The sequence below is a fragment of the Astatotilapia calliptera genome, chromosome 8 (genome assembly GCF_964374335.1).
Source record: "Astatotilapia calliptera chromosome 8, fAstCal68.1, whole genome shotgun sequence".
In the NCBI taxonomy this organism is placed as follows: Eukaryota; Metazoa; Chordata; class Actinopteri; order Cichliformes; family Cichlidae; genus Astatotilapia; species Astatotilapia calliptera.
The window spans coordinates 5530004-5541959 of record NC_137429.1 but is presented as its reverse complement, the minus strand read 5'-3'; the positions used below and the strand labels follow the sequence as shown (position 1 = coordinate 5541959).

Sequence of the window (11956 nt, the reverse complement as noted above, 5' to 3'; positions counted from 1 at the left end):
AGCCAAGAACTTGACGAACCAATACGAAAAACAAAAAACCCCAAAACATGCTAAATAATGGTTACAAGCTTAGCATAATGAATTTTAAATGACCTTAAAAAGGAATGCAGTAAAACTGTGCTTGTGGTAAGAAATGTGGTAACTAAAGTGAATATAAAAGCCTTTAGATATTCCTGAAATATAACAGACTATTTTGAAAAATATGTTAAATTCCTATAACTTTCCTTTAAAAAAAGACAAATGTCAAATTTCACTACAGCCAATGTCTATTTGCAGACAAATCAGTGGTTTCCATGCAAACTATGGATGACAACATCCCCCTGCAGGGGACCAAAGAAATCACAAAGAAGTTTTTGATGGGACACCTCTCCGATTTCATCCAGCAGCACCCAGAAACCAGCTGGGGAAGACACATTTTTCCCAGTGACCGGAAGTTCACTGTTCATATACCACACAGGAATATGCTCATCACACATCGCATTGAAGCTGACTGTTAGCAGTCGTTTCAGTAGAGAAAAGTTCCCTTGCTCACTCTGGGAGGGTTAGTGGAAAAGTACGAGCAGTCATCGAGCAAAAACGGGAGCTGGAAGCATGTAAATATAATAATAACCACTGCAGCCAAGAAGAGTGCCTGACGAGCCCAGTTGTAAGTAAGCTATTAAGACTCGACTGTACACTGTGTTCGTGTTTTCCTCCGAAAACATTAAGTTCGGTTGGAGCAGCCTTTTGACGCCTCTCTCTGTCTCTCGCAAGCAAAGTTGACCCGCACAACAAAGTAAAGCTATTTTTCCGACACGGACCCCGCCGTATTAGTCAGAGGTCCCTTTACTACTGTTCGGAGCTGCGGACCTTCAGTAATAGTAATAAATCACACAGCAATAGTACATTCACGTTGTTGTAAAAAGCATGATAATATATTAAGTAATCCAAAGTATTCAGAATACGTTACTGTCATTGAGTAACGTAACGAAATACGTTACAGAATACATTTTGGGGCATGTATTCTGTAATCTGTAATGGAATACATTTTAAAAGTAACCTTCCCAACACTGTTCATCACCAAACCAATTTTCATTTGTGCTAGCATGACAAAACCCTCTAGTGTTTTCCTTACCATCATTTTAAATACTTCAACCTTTGAGAAGTGGAAGGAGATTTTGCAAAAACATCTGTTGTGTCGTCTCAGCATCAAATTAAACTTCTTTTAAAACTCTCTCTTCACAAGAACACAAGTAACCAGCACAGCAAGAATGCTGCAACATAAGTGGATTTCTGTAAGTAACAATGAAGCTGTTACTATCTCACAGCGAGCCCCCAGGCTGAGGGCTGCTACTGGCTCGATGAGTGTCTAAGGCCTAGGACTTCAACATATGAGCCCTGAGTGAGACGAGCTTATGTTAAAGTGGACTTTATTGGATCTAAAAGTATATTTCTGGTGCTGAAAGTTCTGTTCCTCATTAGGTAAAAAAGTATAATGCATGTATCAGTCCTTCAATCTGTGAATCACTGAAGAGGATCAAATCAGAACCTGGCCCGTGCTGAATTTTTTGGGCCAATACATTTTCTTTCCAGGAATAAAAATACAGATACAGCCAAAATTTGGAGCCAGTGAGATAAAATTTTGCACACATGTTTTAAGAATCTGTCACACAAATGTAAACAACTTTCTGGCATCAGTGAAGGATTACATGTAGAGATATAAAACAATAAAATTGATTTAAACCTCAGAACAACTTTGGGAAGAGCCCCAAGATAATAAAATCATGCCAAAAAAATTGAAATGGCAGAGGGATGCCAGACCAAACACAGACTTGATTTAATGTTGTTCTTTTAACTCGACTTTATATTAAGTTAACGTATAATTAAAAACTACTCAACAAAAGCAGTCTCAGTTTAGGTTTTGTGCCTCAGAGTTTTTCCAGCTACTCTCTGGTTTCAGATTTTTGAGACCCAATCAAACAGCACTGATTTCCACATAAAATCCATTTATTTCACAAAAAACACGAGCGCTTTAGAATAGAGATGGACCGATCCGATATTACGTATCGGTATCGGTCCGATACTGACCTAAATTACTGGATCGGATATCGGAGAAAAATAAAAAATGTAATCCGATCCATTAAATATCACGAAAGCACCTCACAAAACTTGCAACACGCCGTAACTCGCCTCAGAACGTCGGAGCAGTATGCATCACGTGATAGAGCAGCTGTGGCATGCGGGACCTGTCGGTAGTGATGGGCAGATGAAGCCCCATGAAGCACTGAAGCTTTTCATCCAATTGGTTCACCCCAACGCGAAGCTTCATGAAGCTTCATTTGCTCTAGCAGGACACCTACTGGACGTAAAAATAATAGCTGGCATGAATTTGAAGAGTGTGGCATTTTGCACACAGCCTGTAAATGTCAACAACAAAAGGAGTGTGTAAAACACCTATAGTGTAGTGATGGCAGTATACTGTGTATATTTATGCTGGCATTATGGAAAATGATTATTTGCGGCAAAGTTCGAACCGCTTCATGAACCAGTCACGTGGTACAGCCGGGCAGCGAGGCTTCGGACGTCATCATTTTCAGCTCCTCCCATAAATGAAGCAAGCCTCGATACGCGCTTCGCGGAAACGCCCCCTCCATTACTCGACACACGCTCCGAAGCCTCGATACAGAACGTCCCATCACTACCTGTCGGTGGTCTGGATAGCATTTGGAGCTTCGCTAGCAACCTGGCATTTCATCTCCGACAAAGTTATCCCGAGAGAAGTAAAGCAAGTGTGTAAGTCCATCTCTGAATGTTTGTAAAGCATTCCCACGTTAAGCTTAACGAGCGACTGCCTCTCGCTCTCCGGCTGCCACTTCAATCGTGAAACTGCTTAAATGATCAGCTGATCGGCTTTTCTGTTGTGAGTCTCTTTTGTTTGTTTTTGGTCCACTTTGCGCCAGAAAGAGGAAACCAGCGGCTGAACAACAGCAGCACGTTTAAGCTTGATCAGCTGTTGTTACAATTTATTTAATATTACTTTCTACTCGAGGATCTTTTTCTACTAGCTGACGGCTGGTAACTGTGCAGGGGCGGATCTAGCAAAGTTTAGCCAGGGGGGCCGATAGGGCATTAACTGGGAAAAGGGGGCACAAAGACATACTTTTCTTTCTTATTCTCATTTAAAATGTCTAGCTTTTAATAAATAATTATCTGACACCCAAAGTTTTAATTTGATGTAAAATGAATAGAAGTCAATTACTGTATATAGTGACTATTAAGTCTAATATATATACCCTAGTAAGCTATAGTACTTTTTCCTTTGGGAAGGTACCATCTGTGCAGTCTGCAATTTTGTTGAAGAAAGATGTTGAATCTATTTAATATTTCTTGAAAAATAATTGATTTCTGTGCATTTTTTTTCACACTGCATCAAATTAAGGTTGATTACGTTGATTAAGCATCATGAGGTGGAGCGTGAGGGGTGGTTCCCTATTTTTTATTTATTTATTTTTGTTGTTGCTGGGAGTTGGAACCCTATTAGTTAGGTTGCTTAATATTTACGCTAAGTACTCTTTAAAATACCAGAATAGGGAGGATGGTGTAGGTCTAAGTTTATTAGATTGATCAGTATTGCTGAACTATGAAATATTTTTTTTGTATACAGGTATAACAGAATAGCTTTAGTGTAGTTGTTGTTTTAAACTTGAGTATGAACTTGCAGACTTGCAAAATGCAGCAAGATATTTTAAAAAACAGTTTTGTTGATTAAAAAACACTATATCGGATTCATATCGGTATCGGCAGATATCCAAATTTATGATATCGGTATCGGTATCGGACATAAAAAAGTGGTATCGTGCCATCTCTACTTTAGAATAAAAGGCTTCCATCTTTTATGTAAAGGAGAGTTGAAACATTTTGCCATTCATTTTACTAGCATGCTAATTTATTTTAAACAAAACAGTATATAAGTTATAAAATATATGGGAATGGATGGAGATGTTTTGATGTTGCTGGATCTGACCTCTGCTTTTGACACTGTTGATCATCTTATTTTGTTAGATAGATTAAACCACTGGGTGGGTGTATCGGGTACCGCATTGGAATGGTTTAAATCCTATTTGTCAAATCGATCTTTCTCTGTGGCTACCTCTAAGTTTAGATCCTCCGTTAGCTCTCTTGCCTATGGGGTGCCTCAGGGCTCTGTCTTGGGACCATTACTGTTTTTGTTGTATTTACTCCCTCTTCTGCAACTTCTTAGCTCTTACTCTGATATTTCATATCGTTGTTATGCAGATGATATTCAGCTATATATCTCTTTTAGGCCACCTGATGTTTCTAAGCTCCAAATCTTGCAGTCCTGCTTAGATTCCGTTAGAGATTGGCTGGCTGGTAATTACCTTCAACTAAATAAGATAAGAGATAAGATAGAACTTTATTAATCCCTCGGGTGGGTTCCTCTGGGAAATTCGATTTCCAAAAAAAGCACAGCACCGACAGAAGTTACAGAGTTACAGAATATTATACACACACACACACACACACACACACACACACACATAAATACAGAGACAATATAAATAAAATATACGAAGGGGATAAATAGAATAAATAGGAATAAAAAATAAAAATACAAGTGAATTGCACATTTCAAGTATTGAGTCTATTGCACTGTTGACTATTTACAAAAGTATTGCACAAAAGGTATTGCACAGTGAGGTGAAGAGGCACTACAGCTTAGTTGTTCCCCCCTCCTTTGTCCTCCTGTTTCCCCTCCCTCTCCCCTCCAGAGAGGAGTTAAACAGTCTGATGGCGTGTGGGACAAAGGAGTTTTTAAGTCTGTTAGTTCTTGTCTTGGGGAGAAGCAACCTGTCACTGAACAGACTCTTCTGATTGTTTATGGCCGTGTGCAGAGGATGCCCAGCATTGTTCATAATGTCCATCAGTTTCTTTAATGTCCTTTTCTCTGCCACTGTCACCAGAGTGTCCAGCTTCATGCCGACCACAGAGCTAGCCCTCCTGATCAGTTTCTCCAGCCTGCATGAGTCCTTCTTTGCTGTGCTGCTCCCCCAGCACACCACAGCATAGAAAAGTACTCCAGCAACCACCGACTGGTAAAACATCCTCAGGAGCTTCCTGCAGATGTTAAAAGACCTCAGTCTCCTGAGGAAGTACAGTCGGCTTTGGGCTTTTTTATACAGGTGCTCTGTGTTGCATGACCAGTCCAGTTTATTGTCCACCCACAGCCCGAGGTACTTGTACTTGTTGACCACCTCCACCTCCTCCCCCTCTATCTGAACCGGCAGTGGACCTGCTCTAGACCTCCCGAAGTCCACAACCAGTTCCTTAGTCTTTGAGGTGTTGAGTTGCAGGTGGTTTGTGTGACTCCATGCGACAAAGTTCCTCACCAGACTTCTGTACTCCTCTTCCTGATCATCCCAGATACACCCCATGATGGCTGTGTCGTCTGCAAACTTCTGAATATGGCATAATTCAGAGTTGTAGCCGAAGTCAGAGGTGTACAGGGTGAAGAGAAGAGGGGACAGCACAGTTCCCTGTGGTGCTCCTGTGCTGCTGACCACTGTGTCAGACGTGATGTCCTTCAGCCTGACGTACTGTGGTCTGTCGGTGAGGTAGTCGGAGATCCAAGCGACCAGGCAGGGGTCCACCTCCATCCTGTTCAGTTTTTCCTGAAGCATACAGGGTCGGATGGTATTAAAGGCACTGGAAAAGTCAAGAAACAGGATCCTGACCGTGCCTTTTCCCCCATCCAGGTGTGAGTGGGCTCTGTGTAGGAGGTACAGGATGGCATCCTCCACTCCGACACCCGCCTTGTATGCAAACTGTAGTGGGTCCTGGGCATGTTGTACCTGTGGTCGGAGGAGGTTGAGGAAGAGCTGCTCTAGAGTCTTCATAAGATGTGACGTCAGTGCCACCGGTCGGAAGTCATTCAGCTCATTGGGCCGGTTCTTTTTGGGGACCGGGACGATGCAGGATGTCTTCCATAGGGCGGGCACTCTCCCCAGTCGCAGACTGAGGTTGAAGACTCGTTGTAGCGGCTCCCCAAGTTCAGCAGCACACGCCTTTAGCATCCTAGGACACACCTTGTCTGGGCCTGCTGCCTTTCTGGGGCGAAGTTTCCTCAGTTGTCTCCTGACCTGATCCACTGTGACACTGGGAGATGTTTGGGAGGAGGGGAGGGGGGGAGATGTCTTGCTGCTGAGAGAGGGATTGGAGGAGGGGGGTGTCATGGTGTCAGGAAGGGGGGGAAGCGAGGGAGGTAGGAGAGTGGGGATTGGACTCTGTAGTGAAGGTGAGGGTGAGGGTGGGGGGGTTGTGGGCTGGTCAAACCTGTTGAAGAAGTTGTTGAGTTCGTTTGCCTTCTCCACAGTCCCCCCCACTGTGCTTTTCTTGGTGTTGTGGCCTGTGATGGTTTTCACACCATTCCAGACCTCCCTCATATTGTTCCTCTCCAACTTCTGCTCCACCTTCCTCCTGTAGGTGTCCTTTGCTTCCCTCAGGCAGCGTTTCACCTCCCGCTGTGCTGCTTTCATCTCCTCCTTCACTTTGCTCCTGAAAGCCTTCTTCTTCATGTTGAGGACAGCTTTGACTTCCTGTGTTACCCACGGTTTGTTATTAGGATAACACTGTACCGTCTTAGCAGGGGCGACTGTGTCCACACAAAAGTTGAGGTAGTCTGTAAGACAGTGTGTCGCCCCCTCTATGTCCTCACCATGTGGGCTCAGGAGCACATCCCAGTCTGTGGTGTCATAACAGTCCCTCAGAGCATCCTCCTTTTCTGGGGTCCATCTCCGGATGGAGCGCGTTGTGACCGGCTGCCTTTGGACGAGGGGTGTGTAAATGCTGATAAAACGGAAGTCATTGTCTTTGCTCCTGAGAAATGTGTTCCCCTCGTGGTTAAAAATCTAGGCCCTCTTGCTTCTTATATTAAATCCTCCATTAGGAACCTTGGTGTTACATTTGATCCAGCTCTGACGCTGGACACACACGTTAAATCTTTGGTTCACTCTTGTTTTTACCATTTAAGAAATATTGCTAAGCTGAGTCCCATTGTGTCACGTTCTGAATTGGAAATGATTATTCATGCTTTTGTTTCATCTCACTTAGACTATTGTAATTCCTTGTGGGGCGATCGTGGCTCAAGAGTTGGGAGTTCGCCTTGTAATCGGAAGGTTGCCGGTTTGAGCCCTGGCTGGGACAGTCTCGGTCGTTGTGTCCTTGGGCAAGACACTTCACCCGTTGCCTACTGGTGGTGGTCAGAGGTGACGCCAGTGTCCGGCAGCCTCGCCTCTGTCAGTGCGCCCCAGGGTGGCTGTGGCTACAATGTAGCTGCCATCACCAATGTGTGTGTGAATGGGTGGATGACTGGATATGTAAAGCGCTTTGGGGTCCTTAGGGACTAGTAAAGTGCTATATAAATACAGGCCATTTACCATTTGTTTACTTGCTTAAGTAATCCCTCCCTGGAACAACTGCAGGGCGTTGAGAATGCTGCTGCTAGGCTTCTGACAAAGCATCACAAATACTCTCATGCCACTCCCCTGCTGATTCAGCTGCATGTAGCTCCAACTTACTTAAGTGATCTTCTTCTTTCTCATCACCCCAGCAGGTCCCTGAGGTCTTGTGACCAGGGGTTGCTGGTTGTCCCGCATACAAGGTTAAAAACAAAAGGTGACAGAGCATTTGTATCAGTGGCTCCCAGACTCTGGAACTCGCTCCCTTTGAGTTTGAGATCTGTGGACTCAGTCATGTCTTTTAAAAAGCAGTTAAAAACCTCTGTTTAAACTCACTTTTGGTTGATTTTGTTTTGTTTTAGATTTTAATGTCTGTTTTCTGCCTCTGTAAAGCACTTTGTGATTTTATCTTGAAAGGTGCTATATAAATACAATTTTACTTACTTTACTTACTATTGGGATTTTTACGCATTTTAAGATTATTATTATTATTCAAGCTTGAGAAAACAAGACTCGAAAAGCAGTGGTGGAAACACTGTAGAGGTAAAATGTGAGCTTTAATTTCTGAGGCGTGTTGCTGCCAAATCAAAATTTCTTTTTTGTTGGGATATGTTCCTTTGTTTAGGTCTCAGTGGTTCCAGCTGAGACCTAATTTATTACCATCAGATACACCATTCACACTTTGGGGTAGGGGGAACATACAGCAGGGCGAATGCCAAATAAAAGAATTCTACAGCACAGTCGGAGGGCGATCAGCTTCTAATCTGATTGTGTCCATATTTTTACACGATTCTCATTTGCATCGGTTATTAACAAACCAGAGTGACTGGACTAATCAAAGTGCTGCACCCATGAAATCCTTGTTTGCTTGCATGCCTGTGCAGGCCGTAATTCACATTCAAAACCACAAGAAAATAAAAGCAGCGTAGAGAACATACAGGCTTTACTGACATGACAATTTGGCCTCCGCAGACTGCCAGGAAAATAAAAAAGATCAGAGAGTCAAAGCAGACAGGGAGCCCAGAGTGCCAGCAGGTCATGCCTGTGCACAGTATGATGCAGTCAGGCCCGTTGTGCACATCTAATCTTCTTTTGCTCGCTCATGCGTTTGCCTTTTTTTTTCTTTTCTTACTCCATGCCGTCGTCTTTTTCACCTTTTCTTGGACTAAAAAGTTTTTTTTTCCCAAAAAGATAAATTGTGTTCTACTGTAAATCGATATAGAATAAAATACAATATTTCTGATTGAATTATAGTAGAATGACAACAAAAAACTTCAGAAATACTAAAATATGGTTGGGAAAATAGACTGAATTTTAAGAATGCGAACACTAAGGATATAGTGTAATTGAAACTTTAAATGAATAATGAAAAACAAAAGCATTTGTCCATTTTGCCACAAAATCTGGTGGCAGCGGATGAGCTATATAATCTCCCCAGTGAACTGAGATTCTACTCTGCGTTTTCCTCCAACTGGTTGTGCCAGGATGACCTCAATGGAGAAATCCAGGAGGCATCCTAATCCAATGCTCAAACCACACCATGAACCCCCAAAAGGTTGATTCTGTTCATCTGGACGCAGCTTTTTTAGTGGGAGAAACGTTTCGTCACTCATCCAAGGGACTTCTTCAGTCTCACCTGACTGCAGGTTTCCCCAGCCTTATAAAATGCTGAAGAAGACCCTTGGATGAGTGACAAAACGTTTCTCCCACTGATAACACTGCGTCCATATGAACAGAATCAACCTTTTGGGATTTACTTACCTGGATGATTGAGCATGCATCAAGACACATCATGAACCTTTAGCCATGAAGCAGCTACTATACTCAAGCTCCTTCCAAAGTTTGGCCAAGCCACCTTCTGCTAAGTGACGGGCTATCTCTGTGACCTCATTCTTTTGGTCACTGCCCATTTCATGATCATAGGTGAGGGCTGGAATGGAAAATGACAGGTAAGTCAAAGGTTTTGCCTTTCAGTTCAGCTTTCCCTTCAACAGCAAAGTCAGTACAACGCTCTGAGGTCAAATCAATCTCACGATCACTCCCATTCCTTGTGGACAAAGATGGTTACATTTTCCTGTAAACCCAGTGTCAGCAATCCGGTAGAAAACAAAGGCCTCAGACTTTGAGGTGCTGACTCTTTACAGTCTCACACTGCAAACTGCCCCTGTGTGAATTAAAGGTCATGTCATTTAATGAAGCCAACAGAACCACATTATCTGCACAAATTAGACGCAACTCTGAGAGTGCCAAAACCAACACCTTCCTCCCCTGGCTATGGCTTGAGATTTGGGGGGCATAAAACAAGCCACATACTAGAACTCTGCAACACAGAAGCATACTCACTGGGATGATACTCTGTATTATGATGTATGCCAAAATATACATGGCTGGAGGGTAATATAGCAGTGTTCAGTGGTTATTCTTTTAGAAGAACACTTTTGGGGGACGTTATGAGGTTCACCAAAGTAGACACCTTGAGATCCTGTGTAATGTCTATCAAAGACAGGCTGGGCAAACCCTGGGTTTGTCTGTTTTTTGGTAATCCAGTAAGTCTAATGACTGAAAAACATGCACTGATTTAAAATACAATAAAAAGGAAAGTGTAAATAATTTAAGTAGTCCTAAACAAGATTTTCCAACTCTGTGTTTCCATTATAGATAAACCTGCACATACAGTGTGACGTAAACGCTTCTGATATCTCAGACGCCGGCGCCTGGCACAGCTTCTATTCTAAGACGTAACCCTACAGCATCCCACTGCATCTACACCTCCAATGAAAAGTCAGTCAGCCAAAGGCAAAAACAAGCCTTATTCTCCCCTAGCACATACTGTAAATTAACCTCCCTCACATCTTTCCATTCCTCTCTGTCAGCAGCTCTCCCCTGCAATGCAGACAATTTTGAAGGCTAGCACTGATGCACTGGAGCAGGTCCAGTAAGTGATTAGGGGAGTGAGTGAGAGTACTAGGATGGCTAATGTCCAACTGTAAATTATCTTGAAGAGACAGATAGTGAGAGAGAGAAACAAACAAGGAGGAGAGAGGGTCAAACAAAGACAAAAGGATAAAAGCGTGTGGTTATGGTAGAAGCAGTCACAAAGAGTTATCTACTGTAGATTAGTGTGGAAAAAGTATCAAGTATTGAAGTAGGGTTCAGAGACTTGTGGCGCCGCAGTTTTCATTCAGCAAGAACAATGCTACTGATAAATAAAATGCTAAATAGCAAATGATAAGCTTGTAACAATCAAATGGTGATCCATTAGACTTCAAATACGTCTTATCTGTAGGACTAAAGCTTAAAGAATTGCAGATATTGACTAAATGAAATTAATTTATTGCACCAAAACTGGAGGATGGGGTGTTAGTAGAAATGTGAGATAATTCATTTTATTACATCATAGTTAACTGGATATTTTTGTCAGTTTTGGACTGCTAATCAGATAAAACATGTTTTGGTCTACAGGAGATCTATGTTGGCACAGTATTTGTATGTTTTATAGAACAAATGACTAATTAGTTAATGTCAAAAAAGGTAGTTACTGACAGCCCAAAGGATAAAAGCGTTGTGTCTCTGTCACACCAGAGTAAAAAACAAAGGATGGAAACCCCCTTGCAAAAAATAAAATAAAATAAAAATCAATGGTTGCCTGGTAATTCTATTGAATTAATGGTCGGGCATTGTACAGCTACAAGCATTTCACCCCCATGTCATACTGTGTATGGTTGTGTGTGTGTGACAAATAAAATTTGAATTTGAATTTGAATTTATTGCTGGTCGAAATCAATTGCAAGCAGTAGCAGTAACCAGCTGCTCATCCAGAGGTTGTGAGTGTTGCACCCTCAACCTCTGGGCAGCTGGGTTGCATAGTGGGAAGCAACCAGCTCCCAAACAACTGCAATAGAACTGACTGGGATCACAGTTAATAATTGCAATCTAATTTATGAATGCATAAAGATTGCCAACACTCAGCAGTCAGTCTGCACCAAGAACTGTAAATCATCTCTAATCCACCTCTACTCACCTTTTTTTGCTAAATGTATATTCTGATCTGCTATGTCGTACAGTAACTAACTATGTCACTATTATGAGTATCAATATATCAATGAGGTTCTGCCTGGATTCTGTAAGTGAGTAGTGTTTACTATGAATTTCTGTGTGTAGAAACAGATTAGCAATTTTCACAAAAGTAACAATCACCATATTATCGCAATTAGATTTCATGTAATTGCCAAGTGGACCCCAGTCAATCACAAACCGATAGCAGACTGATTCTTGAAGACTTTGAAGATGGTTGGTCCCTATTTTTAAAGCAGCAATTTCAAAGGCAACAAGACTGCAGGTTCATTGCAAATGGTCACAGTAATTTTTGTTGTGCTGAGGTCTCCAACCACTATTTTCCTAGTGTAAGGATATCATAATAAAATGTTGACGTTATGAGTTTTTTCTTTTTTTTTTTAGTTTTTGTTGTTTATCAAAACTGAGACAGACAAAGCTAATATCAG

At 42.1% G+C, this 11956-nt stretch overlaps 1 long non-coding RNA gene across 1 annotated transcript; it reads left to right on the top strand.

The window, feature by feature from the left end:
* The first annotated feature begins 2655 nt into the window (after positions 1 to 2655).
* Positions 2656 to 11089, top strand: LOC145430362 (uncharacterized). The gene is made up of 2 exons (XR_013910893.1): positions 2656 to 2772; positions 10113 to 11089. It is a non-coding gene; the product is annotated as an uncharacterized LOC145430362 (long non-coding RNA).
* The last annotated feature ends 867 nt before the right edge of the window (positions 11090 to 11956 follow it).